Below are 27845 nucleotides of genomic sequence, written 5' to 3' on the forward strand. Positions count from 1 at the left end.
TTTTTATGTGTTTGTGTTTACATGAAGTGTTTGTTGATATTTTTAGCATTTTTACACGAATAGGGTATTACTCTTTGTTAAATTACAGGCTCCCTTCATATACTTAGAATAATAATGCTTTGTTCAACCCCCCCCAAAAGAAACAATGTGAGATGATTATGTATAAGTATTCCTATATCTGAAAATATATATATTAGTCATAGTAGTTCCCTCCATATATTCATCTTTTATGTAAGTGTCTTTTAAGCTACTTCTAATCAGTAAAAATATTTACCAGGAAACAGATTCCATGCGAAGAATTCCTTATAGTACTGAAGAGAGAATTTCATAGATATAAATATTTGCAAATGCGGAAACATGTATAAAGATGTATAAATATGTATAAGATCACATAGCTAGAAAGTAGCAGAGCCGATGTTTCTTTCACTGCTAGAAATAAGGAAGAAATTCTTGGAAATTATAATTTATCTAAAGAAAGTGAACATTCTCAATCTTCCCACAGAACTAGAATAACTTTGCATTCACTCTAATGTCTCGTCTAGAGAAGTTCACATTGTTTAAATTTGATATCCATGCTTGTTAAAAGCAGACCCCTAAAATGTCTTAATTTCTGAGTTTTTAGAACAAGAAGCTACATGTGTAAATGATTTAAATATGGGAAACGCTTTGAGTCTGGCATCCATTTTTGAAATTACAGTTTAAAGACGCATACGTGCCAACTGTCCCTGTTAAAATGAGAGGACATAAAACAGGAAAATATCCTTTAAACACTGAGAAATCTGGCAAAGATTCCTAGTGAGTCATAGACAACTGGGTGTGAATATTGCCAATGATTCATAAATGGTAAGGCTCGGGAGTACAATGCCAGATGGATACATAAGTGGAAAGAAGAAAAACTGGCAGACCATAAACGAGAACTATGTTCAGGAGATGGAATCTTGCCCCAGAATTAAGGGTTGGTAGATAGTACTCGTAACATTTTGGAGGAATCATTTCTTGAGAGATGTACCATAGGAGAAATTACATCAGCTAAAACTTGAGGAGGCACTAAAGTACATGGAATACCTGAAGGTCAAAGAGGAAATCCTCATAAAAGAAAGCCGTGCAAGAATCTCTCTCAAGAAAACATCTCCCACCACACAAGTCAATGGTGTCCAGGGGCTTTCTTTAAAAAAAGAAAAAAGAATTCATAACTACCACTGTTTCAGAAACGCAACATAAACACAAGAGCACTGGGTTTATTCTAATGAGCTACTTTTATATACTAGACAATTGAGTTAAGTGGATATCAGTGGAGAAACTTGAGACTGAGGGCCCAAATCCTAACGTAGCAACCTGTAGCGGTTCTAAGTAAGAGAAAACACAACTTACTAAAAGAAGCCAAGAAATGCAAGAGGTTTTTTCAAAGACAATATTTAACATCATGAATGGTTTTCAGACAATCTAAAGAGAATGCCAATCAACAGCGAGCCGCTCTATTCCAATGTTTTAATGGATCAGAGAATAGATAAGGAAATGAGTAATTTTTTAAAAAATTTTGGGAAGAAATTAATATGCTCAGTATCACCCTACTAACTCTGAAAAACAAAATAAATTCATGGAATAATAAACTTTCTTATTTCTGCATATACTATTTACAAACTGCTAGATTTAAGGAAATCTTCCTAACAAATCAAATGCCCAGCTTAGAAAAAAAAAAAAAAAACAAAAGCCTATGCTATCACTTCTTTACACTAGAAGCTTAGTTCCTTGAAGGTAGAGATTCTTTTTCACCTCTGCATTCCCAAGTAGCTGGGACAGGATCTGACAGAGTTGGCACTCAATGAATGTTTATTAAGGGCGTAATTAAATCCTTTTCAATAGAGGCAATGATTTTATATCATCTAGAAAAATATGCTGATAATTATACCAGTTTAGTTGCCTAAAGCATTTTCACAAACACAGGTCAGTTTGCACTAAAGTATGACATGTCACCCAAAATCCATATTTAATGCAGGACTTTATTTGTGAGCATCTAGTAAGAACTACCTTGTATCAAGCACTCTTGTGGGTTCTAGGAAATTGGAAATGAAAGACTTTGATGGGATTTGGGTAGTTGCTGCTTCCAGAGCTCACATTCTAATGTGGACAATAAGAAGACAAAGAAGGAAGAAGAAAAGAAGAAAAAGGAGAAACATGCACTATGCCAAGCACTGTTCTCAATGTGTTAAATCATTTAATCATTGAGATCATCCCATGAGATAAATTACCATAATTCTATTGTACAAATGAACAGACTGAGGGACAGACAGCTTAAGCAACTTGACCAAGACTTGGTAACAGTAAAGTTAAATCCAGTGGTTTCTATCTCCAGGGCCGGGTGCCTAACCTTTCTGTTCTACTGCTTCTCAAACCCCTGAACAAATAATTATGAAAGAGTATGGTATGTGCAGTGGGCAAGGCATTGGATGCTTAAAAGCAGAAAAAAGTACCCTAACCTGAACTGAGGGATCAAGGAAAGCCTCCAGGAGAAGTTGATATCTGCACTTAACCTTGAAAACTGCATCAGGTTTGCCAGCTAAAGGATGGGGAAAGAGGGATACAGGTGTGATACACAGTAGAAAAAGCAAGGCTTTGGTTAGTTTATAAAGAGAAATTGAGACAATGCCTCCCTTTTTCTTACCATCCACAAAAATATATAAATGTCCTCTTCCCTCTAATTCAAGACACTACCAATTAGATAATGCATCTAGATGTTTCACTATAAAATGTGGAAAAAATGTGCATCTTTGAATCAATGGCATGCAACATGCAAGCCTCTATTAACAATGAAAGCTCACAGAACCACGGGAGCCCCCTGCTCTTGCAATCTAACTGTTAGGCTCCAGCTTTGCGGACATAAAGAGAATATTATTAATGCAAAGACTATTATGTTTCATATGTATATTTTGCTTGCCTAATTGTTCTCACCCTTGTATAAAAATGACCTGAGGAAGTGTATTAAAAAAAATATCTGCCATATAAGATTTTCTAAAAATAGTAAGATGAAGATAAAATGAAGATTTTTAAAAAGTGAGAAACAAATTGGGTCTGAGATTGTAAATGATTGATCCAGAAAGAGAAATGCAATTTGTTATTCAATACAGTTTTCCTTACATGAAAACAAATAGTAACTGTCAAGAAGCAAAATTGTCCACCCCCTACTAAGCCTTGGAAAGAGTCTCTCCCCTGAATTCTTTTGAAGAATACATCTTGATAGAAAGTGAATTCTGAATGGTATTTCTTAAAACATCTTTCAGCGCAGACTAATGGTATACTACCAACTGCAATTTAGTAAAAGGAATTCAAGAAGGGGATAAAACAATTCACTCTAAAATACACATCACTTTGACAATCTGGCTTAATTCAGGGATAAAATCTCATGTCTGAAATGGGGAATGGGTGGATTGCATATCACTTATGTAATCTCGTGGCTGGAAAGATGGCTAGTCTCAACTTTGAAAAAGCATTGTGCAGCAGTAAAATCAAGAAAATACTCTGACAAATACTTGGGCTGCAGCTTTTGTATTTTTCCAATCAGCTCAATGAGCTAAAAGCTTAACACCATTCTGTTAATATGGAGAAGCTTAATCATACCATATGTATAAATAAGGGTGCTCTTAGAATATTTAGCCACGAACAGCATGTCGTAAGACACCAACTGTAGTGTGGAGTAGGTCCCAGTAGCCCCCTACTAAGCCAAATCTTAACCCTTAACTTGATGGGTAGGTATGGATAATTCTGGGCTGAGTTGCTGGGTCACAGGGGCAGCTGGGGCAGTAGACAGGCACTCGGAGGGCTTAGAAGCAGCAGCTATATACTATCATGCATGGAAGTGCTCAACATTTTGACAACCACTCTCCCTGTATCCGCATATGCTGCTGAATTTCGGTACTCAGTATTAATAAATTCCACTTTGTAAGATTTGAGAACAAATAACAAAAAATCATAACAAACCCTAAACACTAAATTAAGATCGTTCTTTTTCACTGATCATTCACTTTTTCTCTGCAGCAATCTTAATCATTTTGTGACTCCTTTGTTTCTCCCTCTATACACAGAATTCTTCTGATACTCCTTATTCCATCTCTTGCTGACCCTTAAAATAATATTTTAAAAGATATTAAAAAGAAATCAGTCAAGACTATATTGAAGCCCAGAAAAGAAGATGCAGGCAAGGGCATGGTCATCTTGAGTTGTCAGCTGTATTTTAAGCTGTGTAGAGGCAGGAGAAGGCGTAAGGCTTGGCAGAGAAGAGCTAGGGAAGTGTTCTGAGCTCAACTGATATTCTGGAGGACACACAAGAGGGTATTAGAAAACCAAGGGGAAAAGATTTTAAAAAATTAAACATAGACTCAGGGATCTGTGGGAAAATATCAAGTAGATTAATGTGCACGTAATTCTACTTCCAAAGAGAGGAAATAGGACAAAATAAATAACTGATCATGCAATTGATTGATACGGATGGGCTAAAGTCCGTTATCTTGAGATTTCTTTTCCATTTGCTCCATCTGTTCTTTGTTTCTTTTCTCTTCTTTTCCTGTTTTCTTTTGGATTAAGAAAATTTAGTTTTTTAGTCCATTTTATCTCCTCTCTTGTTTTTTAGCTTTACTTCTTTATTATTTAGTTAGTTGCTCGAGAAATTATAATATTAATTTTTAACTTATAACAACCATATGCCTTTTCCTGTAAAGTGAAAGAAAATTTTAGTGATAAACTTCCATTTACCCCAATTAAAAATGGTCAAAAGTCCTATATAGACACTTCACAGAAGAAGTTATATCAACAGACAATAGGCACATTAAAGTGTGTTCAACAGTATTAGTCACCAGGGACATGCAAAGTAAAAGCACAATGAGACGTTACTACACACCCACTAGAATAGGGGAAAAGTTAAAGATTTTCAGTGCCAAATGTTGACCAGCATGTGGAACACCCAGAAATCTCTTCCACTGCAGGTGGGAATATAAAGTGGACAATAATTTTGGAGAGCTGTTAAGCAATTTTTTGTAAAGTTAAACATATCCCCACCCTATGATCCAATAATTCCACTTCTAAGTATTTACCAACAGAATAAAAATATACATCCACAAAAAGAACTGTATAAGATTGTTCTCAGCAGTTTCATTCATAATGGTACAAACCTTAAATATTCTATATCTTAATAACAGTGTGGTTACCATGGAGTATGCATTTGTCAAATTCATTGAACTTACTATGTGCATTTCAATGGAAGTAAACTCCTATCTTATTTTTAAAATAAAAAAATGAACTGATAATAAATATATTAGCTCAAGAAGGTCAGCATATTTATTACTCCCACTTAGAAGTAAGTGAGCCATGCTAAACTCAGGAACAAATGTTTATTAAATGCCTATGATTGTATCATTTTTTGATGGAGATTCTTTACCTATCCCAGAGTTCAACTACATTTAGTTTTTCTAGTCCCAATCACTGAGTGCTGTCTTCGTTCTAAATTAGATGAATAAATTCAAACATAGTCAAAACTCTCAAGTCAATTTGTAACCACATCAACAAACTACAGCATGAGAATCCAGATCTAAACATCATATGAAGATAAACTAATAGAGTGGCTTTCACAACCCACTACAGGTAAAAATACTAATCAATACTGAACCCTTACAACATGAGGAAATGAAGTGTCCCTTGGCCTTAGGTTATTTAATTTGCAGTAGGAAGAAATAAAATCATGACAACAATCTTCATAGTGTTTTACACCTGAGCAATGATACAATAACCTTTGGTGTCCACCAAGATAATGTGTCACTTTCCATATTCTCTAATTACAAAACCCTGTGTAAGGCAAGAGGCATTAATATTCTCCACAGCTACTTCCCCCAATTTCCCAGCATCATCGGGGCTCAGGAATTCTGTTGCGAGCATCTTGGTGAATGTGATTAGCAAAAGCAATAATATAATCTTTCTATATTAGTGGTGAAATCATGATCAGAAGCAATGGTTTCCTTTCCAATAGTGAGACTTTTCTACCCTAGACTGTTTTTTTCTCCTGACTGTTGGTATTTGTACCACATCTTCAACATCAAGTAATGACAAAGAATGTCTTTTTTTTCAATAAGCAGGGAAATAACAAATAGGATCTGCCACAACTTTTGAAATCCTTAAGCTATCTACGTACAAAGCAGCCCAGCACCACCTCCTCCTGCTCCTCGGTCTTGTTGCAATAAAATAATTGATTCTCCTTAAGAAATGCTTTGTAGCTAATGAACACAAAACAAAATATTCTCTGCGTCCTAAACCCTGTATCTTTAAAAATAATTTTAAGGCCTCCAAAACGTTCATTTTAATAAGAAATATTGCACATTGTAAGAAGGTGCCTAATGGAAGTGGAATGTCACCTAAAAAAAACAGCAACTGCCAACAAAAGATTTCCAAGATCGTTGTTCTCTGCAGTAAGTTTACTGAAGGCATAAACTGTGCAGATTACTTGCATTTGTGACCACAAATGAGAATAATCAGGTTCTGAGAATCATAAAAGAACAACGAAGATCTCAGATACTAAAATGACAATTTGGCCAAATAGGAACCTTCTCCCCCACAACCAAGCTAATAACAATACAAATTATCATAAATTTGTCTACCAAACATAGATTCAGAACAAAGGGAGTTAGTTGGTACGATCCAGCTCTCAAGTGAAGGATAGATTACCACCATTATTTCTTCATGAACTCATTCAGTGAATTTAGCGGGTGCCTACTATGGGCCAGTAAACAAAAAATGTACAGTGCCTGCTCTCATGAAGCTTATCTTAAGAGACACATACCTACCTGGCCAAGCCACTGGATACTGCTTAGATGGGCTCTGTTAACATGGGCTCTTCTAACGGTCCTACCTCAGTGCACCCAAGACCCATCATGGTCTCATGTACTCCATGCTGAGCATAAGATCACTGAGGGGGTCTCCTCTCCCCAGTTACAATTCCATTCCCCTATTTTCCCCTATAAATGACTCTGTCCACTTCATCTTTATTGGTGTTTTAGTCGTTCCTTTACTCAGTTACATATTTGCTCTTACAGTCACATTCATTATATTTGGACTTGATTAGCTTAACTCTCAGAAGACAAGCTAAATTTCTAAGTTCCTGGAAGATAATTCATTAGGCTCCCCATATCCTGGTACCAAGAACAAAGTTGTTTTCCACACTATAAGCAGTAACCATATATTTGTGTCTTATTTTGTCATTATCAACCTTGACAAACATTAGACTACAGATTCCATTTTTTTTTTAATAAAAAAAGGTAGATTTCTCTTTTCAGGGATTAAACTATACTCCACCTGGCATAGTTCAGTTACAAAACAACCTTCATCCTTGGATGATAGCCTCATTCTGAATCCTCTCTTCGCTTGCTTGCGAGGTCGCAGCAGGAAGCTGCATATCACTGAATCTGAAAACAGTTTCCATGTTAAGGGGCCTACAGCATGCATGGAGAGTCCTGAAACCATCTCTTCTTGAATAATATTACTTGGTCATGGTGGGAAATTTTCATGCGCTACTTCCCAAATAGTGTTCATATGGGCAGGCATTTATACTGTGCAACCTAATCACTACTGCTGGTTTGACGGCTCGGCAGACAGAGGTAATACACCTATAATCACAGCCTGATTGCACCACCCCTCATTGCCTTCACAGCGGCACTCTGCACCAATTCATCATTTCCCTTTCAAAAGAGGGTCTTTGCTGCTTTGTTTTGATAGGATCTTGAAAGTCTGGCTATTTTCCAACAGATCAGGAGTGGAGATTTGAATTATCCTTTTGATAATAAATGACAGGACCAGTCTTACAAATATGAAAGAGGTTTTCTGCTGGAAAGAATTGCGCTTCCTCCCCATATTTGAAAAATTAATGTTCCTTTCTCCAAATCTCGTTTTTTGGCTATATATTAAAGGAAAAGACACTGGAAAGTAAGATTAGGAAAGTTGTTTTCATCTGTGATCAGATACCTCAGGGATTTCTTAGGATCTTTCTAGGAATAGGAAGGGAGGAATTTGGGGGGTGGGGGGTGGGGGGAGAGGAGGAGTTAATGGATTTCACTGGGCTTGGCCCCAGCCTCCAATTTCAACCAGGGCAGCTTTGACTTCAGGGGCATTTTGCAATGGCTTTCAAGGCTACGCTTCAAAGACCCTAAGTTGCAAAGACCCTTCCAAGACTCCTAGCCATGTGTTCACATGGTCATATGTTTTGTAAAACATGAAAAAGTAGGAAAAAAATTGACCATAATTAATTAAGTCCTCTGTCTCTTTCCGTTCTCACTTGCCCTAGTGTTAAGTGGCAGTTAAGGAGTTTTTAGTTAAGGAGTTATATAAAGTTAAGGAGAAATTTGGGGATAGATTTTGTTTAGGTGTAGCAGGATATATGTCTAAGCTTCAAGCCATCCCTGTGCATGGTTGAGTTACTGCTAGCTATCTTAGTTCAGGGATAACTTTCAGGAATGCTCCCATCACTCAATGGTGCCAAGTCACCTAGCATCCTGACACAAAGGTGTGAGGCCAAAGATGCTATAGTGATATGAACATGTCCTATGGAAAGCACCAAAGTTTGAAATGTACAAAACCAGAAACTACTTTGTATAAAATTTCTTCCATCAAAAGCCACATAAAAACATAAGTGGACTCCAGTTCTTATCTATGCTTAGTCCGGAGCACAAGCCCTACACTTGTAGAGAAAGGCAGGGAGGGAGAGAGACAATCAATCAATCTATCTATAGATATAAAATCAGATAGGGACATTTCTATAAAAATAAAGCAGGGAGGGTTGAACTTTTTAAGTAGGATGATGTGAAAAATAAGGTACCATTTCCTCCAGTTTCATAACAATGATATGGAGTAGGCCTAGTGTCAATATTTATTAAGTACAATGGGTTAGACACTACTTAGACCCAACCGTGACTATGTACGAATAATCCTTGTTCTAATGGAGCTTCCAGAAATAGAGGATTATACAGCCAGTAAACAAGCAATTGTAATTAGGCGTGTCATGTACTACGGTGGCAGACAGTTTAAGGAACAACTTACTTGACTTAAAGGATAATGAGACTCTTCCTCGCAGAAAAACTTTAATCCCAAAAGCTAAAGCATATGTAGGAGTTATCAAAAATGAGGTGAAAGGGAGGAAGGAGACTGCTTCAAGTATAATGAACAAGATGCAAATGGCCAGAGGCTGGAGAAAATATCTCCTGTGCAGAGAACTGAAAATGGCTTAGTAAAAAATATAAGACAAAAAATGAGATTAAAGAGAGAAGCAGGTTCCTTTCAGATCAAAGCTTCATAAAGAAAAGGATTTTGGACTTCTGAAGGTTGTCAGCAGGGACAGACAAGGATATAATCATTAGAATCAAATTTTGTATTGCTGTTATTTCAGTATAGTTGGCATACAATGTTATATGAGTTTCAGGTGTACAACATAGTGATTCAACAATTCTATTTGTTACAACAGTGTTCACCACCATAAGTGTAGTTACCAACTGTCACCGTACATTATTACAATATTATTGACTATATTCCCTACACTGTACTTTTAATCTCCATGATTTCTTTCTTTTACAATTGGAAGCTTGTACCTCTTAATCTCCTCCATCTATTTCATGCATCCCCACCAACATCCCCTCTGGCAACTGCTAGTTTGTTCTCCGTATTTACGAGTCTGTTTCTGCGTTTGCTTGTTTGTTTGTTCATTTGTTTTCTTTTTTAGATTCCACATATACATTAAATCATATGGAATTTGTCTTTCTCTGACTTACTTCACTTAGCATAATACTCTCTATGTCTATTTGTGTTGTCACAAATACCCAGATATTATTTTTTATGGTTGAGTAATATTCCACTATATATATATATATATATATATATATATTCCATATATATATTCCATTATATATAACTGTCCCTATACAACTCCTTTATCCATTCAAGTAGTGGAGTTATGGGATCATATTGTATTTCTGTTTTTAATACAAGGACAAGAATATATAAGAGCTAAATTTTTTAAAGAAATTACCCTGGCTTTCATGTGGAAGAAAGAGTAGAAGAATGCAATATTAGAGTGAAAGAAATCAGCAAGAAGATTATTGTCATAATCCAGCAGAAAAAAATAATGATAGCTGGAAGTTGGGAAGCGATAGGTAAGAGTCATAGGAATGATAAATTTGACAGATATTTAGGAAATATAAATCAATGGTGACTGCTTAAAGTGAGAAGGTAAATCAGGAGTAATAAAGGACAATGTCCAGATTTCTGGCTTGAGGTATCTGGTGTGGCCTGAATTATTTAGCCCCCAAAATTCATATGTTGAATTTCTAACTCCCAGCACCTCAGAGTGTGCTATATTTGAAGACAGGGCCTTAACTGAGGCAAGGAAGTTAAAGTGAGGTCATTTGTGTGGGCTCTCATCTCCTATGACTGGTGTCCTTCTATGAAGAGGACAGAGAGGAAAGACCATGTAAAGACAAAGGAAGAAGATGGCCACTTACAAGCCAATGAGAGAAGCTTCAGAAGAGCCAATCCTACTGAAGCCTTGACCTTGGATGTCTAGCCCACAGAGCTGCAAGAAAATGAATGTCTATTGCTCAATGCACCCAGTCTGCGGTGCTTTGTTACACAGCCCTAGCAAAACTGTAGTACCCTTCATGGAGAAAGGGACTACGTGAGAGGAGAAGCTAGTTTGGGATGGAGGAGATGATGGGATCTTTTTGGAGAAATTGGCTTTTAAGTATTTGCGACACATCAGGGTGAATTTGTCTACAAGGAAGTTGGACCCCCTGTAGATGCAAAACTGGAACAATGATGGCATACCACCATCATGTAGAAAACTCTTGATTTCCATGAAAAACAGCTCATGAAGACTAGCTCACAGGATTCCAAACCACACAAGAAAATAAAGCCCTTTTAAGGGTAATCTAAAGCAATAAAGGAATGTGCACCCCAAAACTGGATGTAGCAATCTGTAAAAGATAGGAATAGAAGCCACGAGGCAAAAACAGACAGTAAAAAAGAAAAAAAATAAATCTGGAAAAATTTTCATGCTAAAGTAAAAATTTAGACTCATTGAAATAAAAACTTCAAGGGATAGGTTGAAGAGTTGACCAGATACAGCTGGAAAAAAATTAGTAAATTGGAATAGATTTAACATTGCTACCCAGAATACAAAACAGAAGGACAAGCAGATGAGAAGAATGAGAGACCAGAATGAGTAGTTCTAACATATGTATAATAGGAATCTCAACAGAGAGAATATAAATAATGGCAAAAATTATATTTAAAGAAATAGCTGAATTTTTTTTCTGAATTGAAGAAAAACAAGAACCAATCTCAGACTGAAGGAGCACAAACCCCAAGTAAGAGAAACACAGACCTACATCTAGTGAAATGTAGAACATCAAATATAAAGAGTATGTCTTACAAAATATCTAGAGAAAATAGAAATCAACAACTATATTGACAGCAAATCATAAGTTATAATACTTGCCAGAAGACAATTTCAAAGTGCTGAGGAAAAATAACTATTAACCTATATTCAGCTAACCTATCATTGACAGGTAAGAGTGCAATTAAAATACTTACCTGCACAATAAGTCTGAAATATTTGCCACTTTGCTGAAATAACTAAGTATATAATGCAATAATAAGAAAATTGAACCAAGGGGGTGCCTAGGTAGCTCAGTTGGCTAAGAGTGTGCCTTCAGCTCAGGTCATGATCTCAGGGTCCTGGGATGGAGCCCTGCATCAGTCTCTCCACTCAGTGGGAAGTCTGCTTCTCTCTGCCCTCTCCCTCTGTGAGCTCTCTCTCTCTCCCTCTGAAATAAATAAAATCTTTAAAAAAGAGAGAGAGACACTCTCTCTCTCCCTCTGCCCCCCCCCACTCGTGCACTCTCTCTCAAACAAAAAATAAATCTTAAAAAAAAAAAAGAAAATTGCACCAAGAAGAAAGGCTTGGAATGCAAGAACCAAGAGTAAACAAAGAAACTGTTAAATATGGGCACCTGCTTGGCTCAGTCGGTTAAGCGTCTGCCTTCAGCTCAGGTCATGATCTCAGGGTCCTGGGATCAAGCCCCGAGTCAGGTTCCCTGCTCACATGGATCCTGCTTCTCCCTCTCCCTCTGTGTGCTCTGTCTCTCACTCTCGCTCTCTCTCAAATAAATAAATAAAATCTTTTAAAAAAAGGTTACATATGATGGAAATTTAAATAAATATTAATTGCTAAAATAGAATAATAATCACTGATTATAGGGGATCAGAAGACAGGAAAAACGAAAATCTGCAACAACGATAGCACTGAAGTTGAAAGACGGAAGGTCAGATTTAAAGCATTTAACTTCCTTACATTGGGAGAAGGGTAGAGCTCTTGATCCGCTTTCTCACTTGTTAAATGTACATGTTGTAAAGAATAATCACTAGCATAAGAGAAGCTGAATGCATGAATTTCCAACCAATAAATCAGTAAGAAAGGCTTCCTCTGTAGAAGATGCAGAAGGCATCTCCCTGGGTTCTACAACTAACTTGGGGAAGTTCCCCCGACATTGCCCATTATACGGCTCCAAGTAGCAGCCCCACACTGCTGCATCCAATTTACAACCTCAAATCTTAATTTCATCAACGCTTTTTGAAAACCTAAACAAAATGGGGCGCCTGGGTGGCTCAGTCGTTAAGCGTCTGCCTTCGGCTCAGGGCGTGATCCTGGTGTTCTGGGACCGAGCCCCACATCAGGCTCCTCTGCTGGGAGCCTGCTTCTTCCTCTCCCACTCCTCCTGCTTGTGTTCCCTCTCTCACTGGCTGTCTCTCTCTCTCTCTCAAATGAATAAATAAAATCTTTAAAAAAAAGAAAACCTAAACAAAAACAGACAAAAAGAAAAGAGGGGAAAAAATCTCCTCTATTTCTCTTCCCTAATGACCACCCTCATATAATCAATAACAAATGGCAAATAGTCAAAAGATGGGTAGTGTAGATTAAATGCAAATGAAACAGAATAAGAACATTCCTCAAAGTGAGTAATATCTTAATGATCAAGAATTGATTGTACTTTTTATTGTCATTGTTTGACAGCCACAGTGGGTATTGCTGTCTTTATTTCATGAATGACTCAGCTGAGTAAAACAAGATCACACAGTTTTCCTGCAGTAGAACCAGAAACTTCATAATCTCTGATTCAGACTCATAATCTCTAAATTTATAATCTAGCTTTCTATCTTGAGCAGAGCCTCAGTTTTAAGATCTAAAAGCACTGATTCATTCTTTCATTGCTCTGAATTTTTAAATTCAAACACTTTTTCTATTTCAAGTATTGGATTACATTCCAGGATTCCAAATTTCTTTGGGAAATGCTATTTTTGCTGTTAGGTTATCCAGCTTCAGCTGTTTACGTGAAGGAGTCCTAGAATTAACTTAGCAAAACCTTTACATATTCTAAAGAAAACAAACCAAGCTGATCTTTGACCTACTCTTGCATTCTTCAATTCTTTCTATAAATGTGACCCCAGATTGGCTATGTAATTACTGGGAGGCATAAGGAAGTCTCATCGCTCCATCCTATTTTTTCCTTATACTCCTGAGAGGTACAAAAGGGAAACTTAAAACTAGCTAAAACCAGTGTCCTGAAGACTTACCAAAACCTTCTACCACATTACAAAACAAACGACCTTATATTGACCTCTTTACAAATGGCCAAACACAGCTCTCTAGCAGAACTCACTTAATCAAGGGCAAACATGGAATCACATTAAAAAATGAAAAAACGGTTCCCTGACTACTTTTACCTGAACTTTTTAGAGTCAAAAATATATTCTTTGTCATTTGATATATGAATCAATATGGATAGGACTTTGGTCGAACATTAAGACATTTATGAGACAGCCTCAAAAACTCTTTTAATGAACTCTAATAACATATTATAATATATTTTAATTGCCTGCTTTCTTGTCTGTACCCCTTAAGTTCCAAATTTCTCACCATTATATCACAAAGACTTAACACAATGTCTGGCATATAGATGTTCAAAAAATTAATTGTGTGTGTAAGGCACAGTCTAGTAATGGCTTAAAATTTAGTGAGGAATTGCACTTCTGCATTTATTTATGAGCTTAAAACCCTGCTTATAAACTGTTATAATTCAACAAGCCTTTGTAGAAGGCTTATACAGAAATAACCAAACATTAAACAGACATGTTGTAGTGTACTGAAAGATAACAAAGAAACAGGACTGAAATTTGGCTAATATGAAGTGCTATTCCTATTAAAGAAATATTAAAGGAATATATTCCTAGGTCCAATTTAAAAATTGGAGAGCTAGAAATAATCAACAATATAATATTAAATGAAGTAACACAGAAAGTATCTGCTGAAATAGAACACGACACAATGACTGCCGTGGCAGACGTCAGTGAAGCAGCTTCAAAATACTTTTCCTGGGGCGCCTGGGTGGCACAGCGGTTAAGCGTCTGCCTTAGGCTCAGGGCGTGATCCCGGCGTTATGGGATCGAGCCCCACGTCAGGCTCCTCTGCTATGAGCCTGCTTCTTCCTCTCCCACTCCCCCTGCTTGTGTTCCCTCTCTCGCTGGCTGTCTCTATCTCTGTCGAATAAATTTAAAAAAAAAAATACTTTTCCTTCATGTTTTTTCTTAAATCCTGAAGTTAGTTTGGTTTGATTTTCAACCCAAACATTTGTGCTAAATATTACATTTAAACAGTTTAAATCTCTTCTTTATCAATATTTTCCTAGTACTTTATTATTCACAAGTCATTTTATACGTCATATACATTGAAGAAAATGACACAAAACCTAAAATTCAAACTATGAAATTGGATAACCTTGTTCTTTTTTTTCCAAAATTTGAACCAAATCAATGTCAGTACATATTGCATCTTCATTTATAAGTTTTTCTGGCCCTTTACATTCACAATTCATAATCCACTTCTCTTGAAATAGGAATAAGTTGCTTATAATTCCATAAAGTCAGAAGAGAAACCTATTATATGGCTGATTTTTTTCTATTAAATTACTTAACTGTTTTAAACATATTTAATTATAAAACAAATTCCTAGAAAATAAAGTTGGGGGGGAAAAAAAGAATGATTAGGTCTAGAAATTTCAGCTTCCATAACAGAACTGAAAACCTAGAAATGGACCCACAATTATATGGTCAACTAATCTTTGACAAAGCAGGAAAGAATATCCAATGGAAAAAAGTCTCTTCAACAAATGATGTTGGGAAAATTGGACAGCAACATACAGAAGAATGAAACTGGACCACTTTTTTACACCATACACAAAAATAAATTCAAAATGGGTGAAAGACCTAAATGTGAGACAGGAATCCATCAAAATCCTAGAGGAGGGGACACCTGGGTGGCTCAATCAGTTAAGCATCTGCCTCTGGCTCAGGTCATGATCCCAGAGTCCTGGGATCGAGTCCCACATTGGGCTCCTTGCACAGTGCGGAGCCTGCTTCTCCCTCTCCCTCTGCTGCTCCCCCAGATTGTGTTCTCTTTCTCTCTCTCTCTCTGACAAATAAATAAATAAAAATCTTTTAAAAATCCTAGAGGAGAACAAAGGTAGCAACCTCTTTGACCTCGGCCATAATAACATCTTCCTAGACACATCACTGGAGGCAAGAGAAACAAAAGCAAAAATGATTATTGGGACTTCATCAAGATAAAAAGCTTCCATACAGCAAAGGAAACAATCAACAAAACTAAAAGCCATCCTATGAAATGGGAGAAGATATTTGCAAATGATATATCTGATAAAGGGTTAGTATCCAAAATTTATAAAAAACTTATCAAACTCAACACCCAAAAAACAAATAATTCAGTCAAGAAATGGGCAGAAGACATGAACAGACATTTCTCCAAAGAAGACATCCATATTACTAACATACACATGAAAAGATGCTCAACATCACTCACCATCAGAGAAATACAAATCAAAAGTACAATGAGACATCACCTCACACCTGTCAGAATGGCTAAAATTAACACAGAAAACAACAGATGTCGGTGAGGATGCAGAGAAAGGGGAACCTTCTTACACTGTCGGTGGGAATGCAAACTGGTGCAGCCTATCTGGACAATAGCATACAGGTTCCTCTAAAATTTAAAAATAGAATTACCCTATGACCCAGCAATTGCACTACTAGGTATTTTCCAAAAGAATGCAAAAATACTGATTTGAAGGTGCACATGGACCCCAACGTTTATAGCAGTATTATCAACAATAGTCAAACTATGGAAAGAACCCAAATGTCCACTGACTGATGAATGGATAAAGAAGAGGTGGGTATATTTATGCAATGGAATATTACTCGGCCATCAAAAAGAATGAAATCTCACCAGTTGCAATAACATGGATGGAACTAGAGGGTATTATGCTAAGTGAAGTAAGTCAGTCAGAGAAAGACAAATACCATATGATTTCACTCACATGTGGAATTTAAGAAACAAAACAGATGAACATAGGGAAAGGGAGAAAAAAAGAGAGGGAAACAAACCATCAGAGACTCTTAAAATAGAGAACAAACTAAGGGTTGATAGAAGGAAGTGGGTGGGGGATGGGCTACATGGATGAGAGGTATTAAGGAGGGTACTTGTTATGATGAGCACTGGGTGTTATACGTGATTGATGAATCACTGAAATCTACTCCTGAAACCCATATTGCACTGTATGTTTACTCACTAGAATTTAAATAAAAATTTGAAAAAATAAATAAATAAGTAGATAATCATGCCGGAATTAAAAAAAAAAAAAAGTTTCAGTTTTCATTAAAAAACCAAAATAGCAGTAAATCTATTTAGGTTTCGTCTGAGTTTCCTCAGTGGGAGAAGTTTACCTTTGTAAAATATTTATAGAAAACCTAATATTTCTATATTTATAGAAAAATATCCATAACTCAATTACATTCTCATGATAATAACTTTAATCAAAAGTATATGTGAAATTATTAAAGAAAAACTGTCAAAGATATAATTATCACAAGTTTTTTTCAAATAAATAATATACTCAATCATAAAATGTGTGCATCAGAGTTGGTAGTTTTATGCTATTACATTATACATGGCCCATCACCATTGTGCTTTAAAATGTGAAGAACACTATGATTCTTTAAATAATTATTTTCTCTTATAATCAAAAAATATACAGTAGAGATTAAACCAGAAGGTAGGGAACTTACCTTTGCTTTTCTTTAAAATATTATAAATGTGTATGTGGAATTTAAGAAACAAGGCGGAAGAGAGGAAAAAACAAAACAAGAGGAAACCAGAGAGGGAGACAAATCATAAGAGACTCTAAATCTCAGGAAACAAACTGAGGTAGCTGGAGGGGAGGCGGGTGGAGGGATGGGGTAACTGCGTGATGGACATTAAGGAGGGCATGTGATGTAATGAGCACTGGGTATTATAGAAGACTGATGAATCACAGACATGTACCCCTGAAACCAATAATACATTATATGTTAATTAAATGAATTTAAATTTAAAAATGTTTAAACAAATAAAATTACATTAAAATTTAAAATATTTCACTAAAAAAATAAAATCAAATAATAAAATAAAAAAAGTCTTTCATTCAATGGTGTCTGTATGTCATTAGTAGCCTAATGGAATCTCATGCAAACACAACTCTTGTGGTTTCTGTTTATTGATGTGTGTGTGTTTCTGTGTGTGTATCTGTGTGTGTGTGTGTCTATCTGGACATTCCTGCAGTGGATGTGCTCTTTTACATCAAACTTAAAGAAAAAAGTGCCAAATGTAAGCAAACATTAATTATAACTAAAGGGAATGATAAAAATCAGAATTTTCCTTTAAAAACTAAAAATTACTCAGTAAATGATGTTGGAAAAACTAATCCACACATAAAAAAAAAAAAAAAAGGAACACTGACCTTATACCATATACAAAAATTGGCTCAAAATTAATTAAAGAACTAAAAGTACAAAATGAGATTCTAAAACTTTGAGAACAAAACAAAGGGGAAAGCTTCATGGCATTGACCTGACAGTGATTTACTGGAGGTGACACAAAAGCAAAGGCAATAAAAGAAAAATTAAATAAATGGATTTCATCAAAATTATAAACTTTTGTGCATCAAAGGATCCTATTAATAGAGTGAGAAGACATCTCACAGAATTAAGAAAATATATGCAAATCAGGTATTTGATAAGGGATTAAAATCCAGAATATATGAAGAATTCCTACAACTCAAAAGCAAAAAACAAACAGCCCAACTCAAAAATAGGCAAAGGATTTAAATAAATAGACATTTCTCCAAAGAAGATATACAAATAGGCAATAAGCACATGAAAAAGTGTTCAACAGCACTTCAACAGTTGTGCAAATCAAAAGCAAAATGAGATAGGACTTCACACCCATTAGGATAGCTATTATAAAACAAACAAACAAAAAAACAGAAAATAACAAGTGTTGGCAAGGATGTGCAGGAATTGGAAGCTTGAGCATTGCTGATGAGAATGTAAAATGGTGCAGCCACTGTGGAAAATGACATGATCATTCCTCAAAAAAATAAAAATAGAATTATCACATAATCTAGCAATTCACTTCCAGATATATACCCAAAAGAACTGAAAGCAGGTTCAAATAAATATCTGTACACCCATATTCATAGCAGAATTATTCACAATAGCCAAAAGGTGAAAGCAACGCAAGCGTCCATCGCTAGATGAATGCACACATAAAATGTGGTACATTCAGCCTTAAAAAGGAAGAAAATTCTGACACAGACTACAGCATGGATGAACCTAGAAGACATTATGCTAAGTGAAATAACCCAGTCATAAAAGAACAAATATTATATGATTATATTTTTATGAGGTACCTAGCATAGTCAGATTAATAGAGACTGGAATTAGAATGGTGATTGTAGAGGGTGGGAGAGGCGGGGGGCGGGGTGGGTAGAGACTGGGGAGGAAGGGAGAGTTAGTGTGAAATGGATATAGCTTCGGTTGGGGAAGATGAAAAAGTTCTGGAAATGGATGGTGAAAATTATTGCACAACAATGTGAATATACTTAATGCCACGGAATTGTACACTTAAACAATATACAGTTAAAATAATAAATTTTATGTGCTGAATTTTTAACCACAATTTTAAAAATTAAAAATTTTTTACCCATAGCAAAATCATATCTGCAGCATTTTTAAGTCATGGATTGTCATTTTTGCTTTCGTATCTGAGATCGCTAGGGCTATGACAAGGGACAAATCTATTCCTCTATCCCCCTATACATAAACGCTGCAAACTATGAAATAGTCCAATCTGAAAAACTGTTTAAAATAAAGGAACCTTAAATCTGCAATCCCGGGATGCATTCTCCCACAGGAAGTTTGCACTGATCCTTCAAAGTTTTAAAATCCTGCACACTCTTCACCACCTCACTATATACATCCTGTTGTCATCTTTTCCGCCGAGTGGAACAATTTCATCTGTATTGGGTGAAGAACTTTCCTTCTTCTAAGAAATTGCATTATCGGCGCTTGCAGCCTCTCTCCTCACTTTGATGTTGTGCAGATTGCAACAGGCCTGGAACTTACAAAGCGAGGCGAAGCTTGCAGCCATAATCCCATCAACCTCGCTTTCCCCGTGCTTGGCCTTCAGTTCTTCCAACAAACTCCGAGCCGTCTTCTGAATGTACATGAAGCTAAAAAACATTCAACTCTGATGCTGAGCCTCCAGCTTCACAATCAAAAGTTTTTGGGGTACCTGGGTGGCTCAGTCAGTTAAGCGGCTGCCTTCGGCTCAGGTCATGATCCCAGAGTCCCAGGATCAAGTCCCGCAGGGCGTCTGCTTCTCCGTCTGCCCTTCACCCACCTGTGCTCTCTCTCACTCTCCAAGTTTTCAATTCCGGCAGTCACTCTTCCTGCTATCACTGGCATGGTAGGTCTTTTCACAAAGAATAGATGATCACTTCTTGCTCTTCTGATTGCTTCTCCTGTGAAATGATTCATTCTATATACTGTATTTACATGGAACGGTTACCTTTTATTTTTTATTTTTTGCCACTTTCGATCTTTACCACTTATCCCTCTTCTTACAAGCACTTACACAGCCAATATGACAAACTTGAATGCCATTAAATGCCAGCCAGGTACAGGCATTTAAAATGAATAGGCTATATATAAAAGAGATTGCTGGAGTTTTATAGCAAAACCTTTAGGTGCACGTTCACCTAAAAGGGCACAAATTGGATAAAGACAAAAATAAAAACACTGAGTTAGTGTTCACTTAGGCAGCACATATACTAAAATTGGAACGATACAGAGAAGTTAGCATGGTCCCTGCGCAAGGATGACATGCAAATCCGTGAAGCATTTCACATTAGAAACAAAAAAAAGCAAAAAAAAAAAAAAAAAAAAAAAAAAAAAACAAATAAAAACCACTGAGTTGACAAAATAAAACAGTTTGCCGTCAAGGGCCACCAATTAATGACTAATACCTTACAGGAAACAGTAAGATACAGCCAAAACTAATATGACTATAGACCACTACTAAAACTATTTGCTGATGGTGAGCAGAATGCAGTTTACTCTGGAACATAGCTCTGTTCATAACTATGGAAGTTCTAAACTGACTATAAATAAAGAAATCATTGGAATAATATGACCCCAGGGGAACAAGTTAAAAAACAAAAAAAAAAAACTTGGTAACAGAAAGGTGGTAAAAATATTGTAGACCAGCAACATTTTTTTTGTATTTCTTAGCCTAATTTTATTCTAAACTGGATAATATATTTGTCTGGACATAGGTATTTTCATGGTCTTTGACTTTCATTTTAATCAGACAAAGAAAGCAAATATGACTCACTTAAGAGCTTGGATTCCTTGGAGACTTACACTATTATACAACATTGCATGGAAAATAAGGCATTTATATATTGCATTTGCAAGCATCCACTAAGTGGAAATCCTTCACGATGCTGCAGGTTGAAACTACAGAATCTACTTTCTAAATGGGGAATATAATTAAAACTGGGCTAACACTTCCCTGTAGTTAAGAGGCACTCCATGCTGATGCACTAATAAGATGAAACCAATGAATTGATACAAAAAAAAAAAAAGCTTTCCAGACTGTTTAAATGCAAATTTGCCATCTGTCTTGCAGAGTTTGTTGAGCAATAGGTTGAATACACTGAGAAAACCTTGTTGAAAAAGATACATAAGGTTATCTTGTAAATGAGGAAGCAGGGCAGCGGAAGTATCTGTAAGAAGGTCAGCTTCGGGAGAGGGAGTTGGGAAAGCTAAGGACTACATACTCTCAGTTACAGCTGCTGATGCTTGTTTTGTGGCTTTTATTTGTGTGCGTGCTTGTTTTTTTTCCCTTTTTTCATTTCAATAATGTGTACATTGTGTAAAATTTGTATAATGTCTGTTATCCCCCTCATAAATCCCAAATGATCAGTTTTTTCCTCTTTATGAAAATTTCCACACTCCCTAAACTGAGAGTTTGCAGCACAATCAAAATTCAAGGAATACCCCCGAATTTACAAATAAATAAATGTTCAACAATCCAGGAACATGTGGAAATAATAACGACTATCCCCAATTTTTTAGATGATTCCAATTTTTTAAAAAGGAGAAGAATTGCCAATGTACTAATGAATATGCCACAAAACTGAGGGCCTAATTGTAAAACATAATCTATTACATATGCATTTCTACTACATCATTTACCCCACTTACATCAAAATTGCAAAAAAAAAAAAAAAGAAAAAAGAAAATTGCAAAAAAAAAAAAAGCGAGCATATGTCACAGATTTAATACTTCTAAGTAAGTATTTTTTAGTATCAGGATTATGACCTTAATTTAAAGCATGCTTATTTGTCAGGTATAGATTGAAGCCCATGAAAATGCAGGCCAACCACACAGTATGGTATCACAGTGATAACAGAAAAGCCACATGGAACGAATCACTAACCTACCTTCCACAACACCTGAAATTTCCATGTTGCCATCAAGCCCTGGGTTTGTTTTGCTCCCCAGAGGGAACTTGTAAAAGACGATAATACAGAATTGTAGCAAGGCTTGTGTACACATTGTCTGTGATCAGAGCAGTTAGCTGCCCTTTCGGATAGTGCAGAAAGCACCTGGTGGGAAGGGCATGGGAAAGGTAGCTTTTGATGATAAGAGTGTGGGTGCAAGAAGAAACCACCCAGGGCCTGAGCCTATCAGGTGACCGCGAGATAACACAGTGAGACAGGAACCACGGACCAAGCTTAAACATCTTACAATTTTGCCCCTCCTGTATACAGCTATCAAAAAGGACTAGCTAGCACACAACCTCCTCCTCCCACCACGAATAAGCACGGTTTTTAATTCAAGGTCGGCACTCAATACAAGTCTGTGGGTGTTTTTATTAAAGGCTCTCTATGTAAGATACAAAACGAATCATTGCACTACCCTCTTACACTGCAGTCTTAAAAACTCAAACACCCTTCAGTCAAGCCCAAGCTGAGCAAAAAAAATAGCCATGTTAATATAAGATATTTAAAACCAAATTAACATCACCTGTAAGAATTCAGATTTCTTACTTGTTTTATTAGAAATGACCCTTACTCAGAAATGCTAATTTAGCAGTATACATACACACAATCCAATGACACGTTTAACTTTGGGGGGGGGGAACCCTAAATATTGATTTCTGGAACATAGAAGATAATCACTTGTTTCATGACATAAGTGACACTACTGCTCCATATAGCAATTAAATATGGATCTTCTGCTGTTTCTCTGGCAGTGGTGACAGATCTGTACAAAGTTACACACACTCTCAGCTGGACTCCCTTTACAGTCTATATTTACAATACCATCCAAGTAAGTGAGGATAAGAGAAACAGTGGGTACCCTGGGGACATAAAATCAATACCATTTGATTTATTTACCGGTGTCTGTCAGTGCTCAGAGAAGCTGTGGCTATTTGCGTGGCCCTCTCCAACTGCGAAAGTTGAAACAAATTATACTTTTTTAAAAAGATTTTTTTAATTTATTTATTTGAGAGAGAGTGAACAAGCAAGGGGAGGGAGAGGGAGAAGCAGACTCCCCACTGAGCAGGGAGCCCAATGCAGGCCTTGATCCCAGGACCCCGGGATCATGACCTGAGCCAAAGGCAGACAGACGGCAGATGCCTACCCCACTGAGCCACCCAGGCGCCCCAAAACAAATAATACTTATATTACAGATGGACAAGACTAAGAAGTGAAGTCTTCTGAACTTACAAAAAAAGATTAAGATAATGAATTACTGACAAACTATGAGGGGTAATGCTATGTTATTTTTGAAGCCCCATTTTCAACCCAAATGGATTGTTTTTTTATTAAAAAAAATAAAACAGATTGTATTGTTAGATTTGTTTTAAGTACAATAGCTGTCATATTTATCTCGCTGTCAAATAGACAAGTAAAAGGAACTTAGGCACAAGTGACAGAGCCGTCTATCTATTTTACTTGTCTATCTAGAAAGAAAGAGAGTTAATCCACGTGATTCCTGTTCCTTGTGTGGGTATTTACCACAATGGAAAACAGCAGAGGAATCTCTGACCATGCTCTATAATGCACTAGCAAACATTAAAAGTCAGGGCATGAATCCCTTGGCTGAAAGGTTCAGGTAATTTAATTACCAAAGATAAAAAGATTTTTTTTTAAAAAAGATACCAAAGATAAAAATGAATCACTCAGGAACTTTAACATCATCTATCAAATCCAGTTCAAACATGTTTTTCATCTTGCCTATTTACAAAATGACTTAGACCCTCTAAAGAAAAATATTTGAAAATACCTTTTCAACAAAACTGGTTTCAAAAAATACTGCCTTTTTTTAGTTCCAAGAGAAGAAAGGGGTCATCCTGTGGGAATGAGAGGAAGAAACTCTTGAGTCAAAGGCAGGGCTCCAGAATGCCTTCACACGTAGAACATTATTTTTGCACATTCATTGAACGTAGTTCAACTCGCACTCCCACTTAAGTAGATGTGAGCTGAGTGTGCCACGGAAATGTCAGACCTCCTGGCTTCAGATGGTGAACAAAATATCTCTAGTGATTCTCCTTTTCCCTAGAGGTCATCTGATTTGTGGATCATGAGAATTAACGATTCTAATCCATCAGAAGCAACTCTAGGAAGAACGATATGCTTTTTGATGTCTACCATCCATATCATCAACATTCAAAGTTTATTACAGAATTAGTGTTCTGTATTAAACAAGGCAAACGAGATCCTCTACATCTACAAGGCATTTTACATAAGACATAGCGAGGAGAACGGAAACAATGCACAGAAAATAAATCACCTGTTTTTCCAAAGGTATTTTCCTTTATGATCCTTTTATTTATCTTTATAACCATTACATCTGTGAGATGTTAATTTAATTCCAGGGTAGTATCAAGAAACAACCAGAAGAAGGCTGAGGTTCAAAGAATAGAGACCCCAAAATAGAAACACAAATACAACCAATGGATTTTTTTAAAAGGTGCAAAAGAAATTCAATGGAGGACATATGCTATTTTAACAAATGCTGCTACAGCATTTGGATGTCCATGCAAATGGCCTCTGGTTCCTTGGTATTCTCTATGTCTCTGACGTCATCGTAACATCATAACCTACCATTTCCCCCTTTATTCATTTCTAATATTGGTGATTGTGTTGCCTTTCTTTTGTCTTTGTCGGTCCTGCTACACATGTATCAATTTTATTGAATTAACTTTTATTTTCATTGATTTTTCTCTATTGTTTTTCCATATTTAATTTCAATCATTTCTGCTCTTTTTTTTTTTTTTCTTTCTTCTTGCTTTGGGTTTATTTTGCGGTTATTTTCCAGGTTCTTGAGAGGAGACATTAAATTATAGATCTGGACTTTTCCCCTTTTCTAATATATGCTTTTTAGTGCTATAAATTTCCCTTTTAGCACTGCTTTAGCTGTGCCCCAAATTCTGATATGCTGCATTTTCATTTTCATTCATTTCAATGTATTTTTTCCACCTCCCTTGAGACCTCCTCCATGACCCATGGATTATTTAGAAGTGTGTTATTTGGTCTCCAAGTGTTTGGAGATTTTCCTACCATCTTTCTGCTACTGGCTTCTAGTTTGGTTTCATTGTAGTTAGAGAACACACTCTGCATGATTTCAATTGTTTTAAATTTGTTGAAGTTTGTTTTATGACCAAGATATTGTCTATGTTAGTGTATGTTCCATGGGCGCTTGAAAAAAAATGTGTATTCCGCTGTTACTGAATGAAGTGTTCTATAAATGTCAGTTAGATCCTGTTAGGTGATGCTGTTGTTGAGTTCTTCTCTATCTCTGATGACTTTCTGTCCCATCTTCTCTATCAATTATTGCAAGACGGGGTCTTGAAGTCACCAACCACAGTGGTGAAGTTGTCTATTTCTCCTTTCAGTTCTATCAGTTTTTACTCTACCTAATTTGTAGCTCTATTGTTTGCTACATCTTTCGGTGGATAGACTATCAGTTTCTAATAATTTTCTTTGCTCTGAGGTCTAGTCTGATATTAATATAGTCATTCCCACTTTCCTTTGGTTAATATTTTTCATGATGTATCTTTTCTCATTGTTTTGCTTTCGGCCTTCCTATGCCACATATATGAAGTGTTTATTCCTATACTGTATATTTGAAGTGAAACAACACCTAGATTTGTCATTTTTTTTTTTAAAGATTTTATTTATTTATTCGACAGAGATAGAGACAGCCAGCGAGAGAGGGAACACAAGCAGGGGGAGTGGGAGAGGAAGAAGCAGGCTCATAGCAGAGGAGCCTGATGTGGGGCTTGATCCCGGAACGCCGGGATCACGCCCTGAGCCGAAGGCAGATGCTTAACCGCTGTGCCACCCAGGTGCCCCTAGATTTGTCATTTTTTAACCCATTTTAACTAATCTCTTTTTTGATTCATATATTAAGGTCATTTACATTTACCATAATTATTGATATCTTAGGGATTCTGTCTACCATTTTATTTTTTGTTGGCTGTTCTTCCTGGTTTTCATTTCTCTGTTCCCCTTTTCATAAATTTCTGTTGGTTATTTCAACATTTTTTTTGGAATTCTATTCTGGTTTATCCATAGTGTTTTTGAGTGTGTGTGTGTGTGTGTGTATGTGTGTGTGTGTATTTTACTGGTTTTTCTAGATATTTTTACTTATGCATAACTTATCACAGTCTACTTGTGTTATCATCTGTTCGAATAAAGTATAGTAATCTTATCCACATTTACATTCCTTTGTTTCCCCTCCTTATAATTATTAAAGTATTTCCTCTGTATATATTCAGAATCATATCAGTGTAATAACTTTGGTTCAATCATAAACATAATTTAGAAAACAGAAAAGAAGGACAGTCTGTTGTATTTAGCAATATTCTTACTTATCATATTCTTTATTCCTGTAGGATCTTCTATGGTTCCTTCTTTTATCCTTTTCTTTCTCTTTAGAGAACTTCTTTAAGCCATTCTTTTAAGGTAGATCTGCTGGTGACAAATTCTCTTAGTTTACTTTCACGTAAGAATGTCTTGATTTTCTCTTCAGAGGGATTTTTTTTTTCCCCTGGGTACAAATTTTGGGGCTGAAATTTCTTTTCTTTCACCACTTGAAAAATATTATGCCGCTTCCTTTGGCCTCTGTGGTTTGTGGTGACAAATCCACTGTCTTCTGAATTGTTGTGTTTTCTTTTTTTTTCCTATAGATTAGATGTCATTTTACTTTGGCTGCTTTCAAGATTATTCATTGCCTTTAGTTTTCAGAAGTTTAATTATGATGTATCTTGAAGTGGGTTTCTTCGGTTTTATGCCTTTGGGGATTCACTCAGCTTCTTGAATCCATAGGTCTATGTCTACTGCTAAATTTAGCAAGTTTCAGCTGTGATTTCTTTGGGTGTTCTTTCAAGCCCACCCTCTTTCTGCTCTCCTTCTGTGACTCTAAAGATAGAAATGTTGGAACTTTTGTTAGAGTCCCATAGATACCCAAGGTTCAGTTTGTTTGATTGATTGGCTGTTGGGGGTGGGGGGTTGTTTTTGGTTTTAGGGTTCCTTTTGTCCAGGTTCTCTATTGTTCAGATTATGTAATTTCTATTGCTCTATCTTCCAGTTCACTGATTCATTCCTCTGTCCCCTCTGTTCTGATGTTGAGCTCATCCACTGAGTTTTGTTTTGTTTTGTTCAGTTATTGTGTTTTTCAGTCCTAAAATTTCCATTTGGTTCCTCTTTATATCTTCTATTTTTTGCTGAGGTTTTCTGTATTTTTCATTTGTTTCAAATGTGTTTGTAATTGCTTGTTGAAGTATTCTATCATAATAGCTTTGTCAGATAATTCAATCTTCTCTGTCATCTCAGTATTAGCATCTATTGATTGTGTTCTTTCATTTAGTTTGAGATCTTCTTGGCTCTTAATATGCTGTGTGTGTGTGTGTGTGTGTGTGTGTGTGTGTGTGTGTGTGTGTGTTTTAATGAAACCTGAGTATTTTAATAATGTTACAAAACTCTGAATCTTATTTAAACATTTCACTTTAGCAGGCTTGGTGGGGGGAGGGGGGAGGAGCATTGCCTTATTATTGCCAGGTGGAGGGAGACATCCAAGTGCCTCACTCAGCATTCTTTTTGGTTTATTATTTTTTTTACTATATTTCATGTGATTCTACAATGCCCTCGATTATAAGGCACTGCATAATTTTCTATAAACTAAGAAAGAAAAATGCTTGCCATTACATTTGTATAATACTGTGAATTTTAAGATTCATCTCAATTTCAGAAGTATTAAAATATGAAAAAGCACAGGCCTAAAAATTAATAAAATGTGAT

General features: G+C 36.2%; 1 non-coding gene across 1 annotated transcript; it reads left to right on the forward strand.

Moving 5' to 3' along the window:
• Nucleotides 1–20273: 20273 nt before the first annotated feature.
• On the forward strand, nt 20274–20379 carry LOC121101601. Its single transcript, XR_005833585.1, has one exon. It is a non-coding gene; the product is annotated as a U6 spliceosomal RNA (small nuclear RNA).
• Nucleotides 20380–27845: the final 7466 nt, after the last annotated feature.

Source organism: Ursus maritimus, unplaced genomic scaffold (assembly GCF_017311325.1).
Source record: "Ursus maritimus isolate PB19 unplaced genomic scaffold, ASM1731132v1 scaffold_8, whole genome shotgun sequence".
Classification (NCBI taxonomy): Eukaryota; Metazoa; Chordata; class Mammalia; order Carnivora; family Ursidae; genus Ursus; species Ursus maritimus.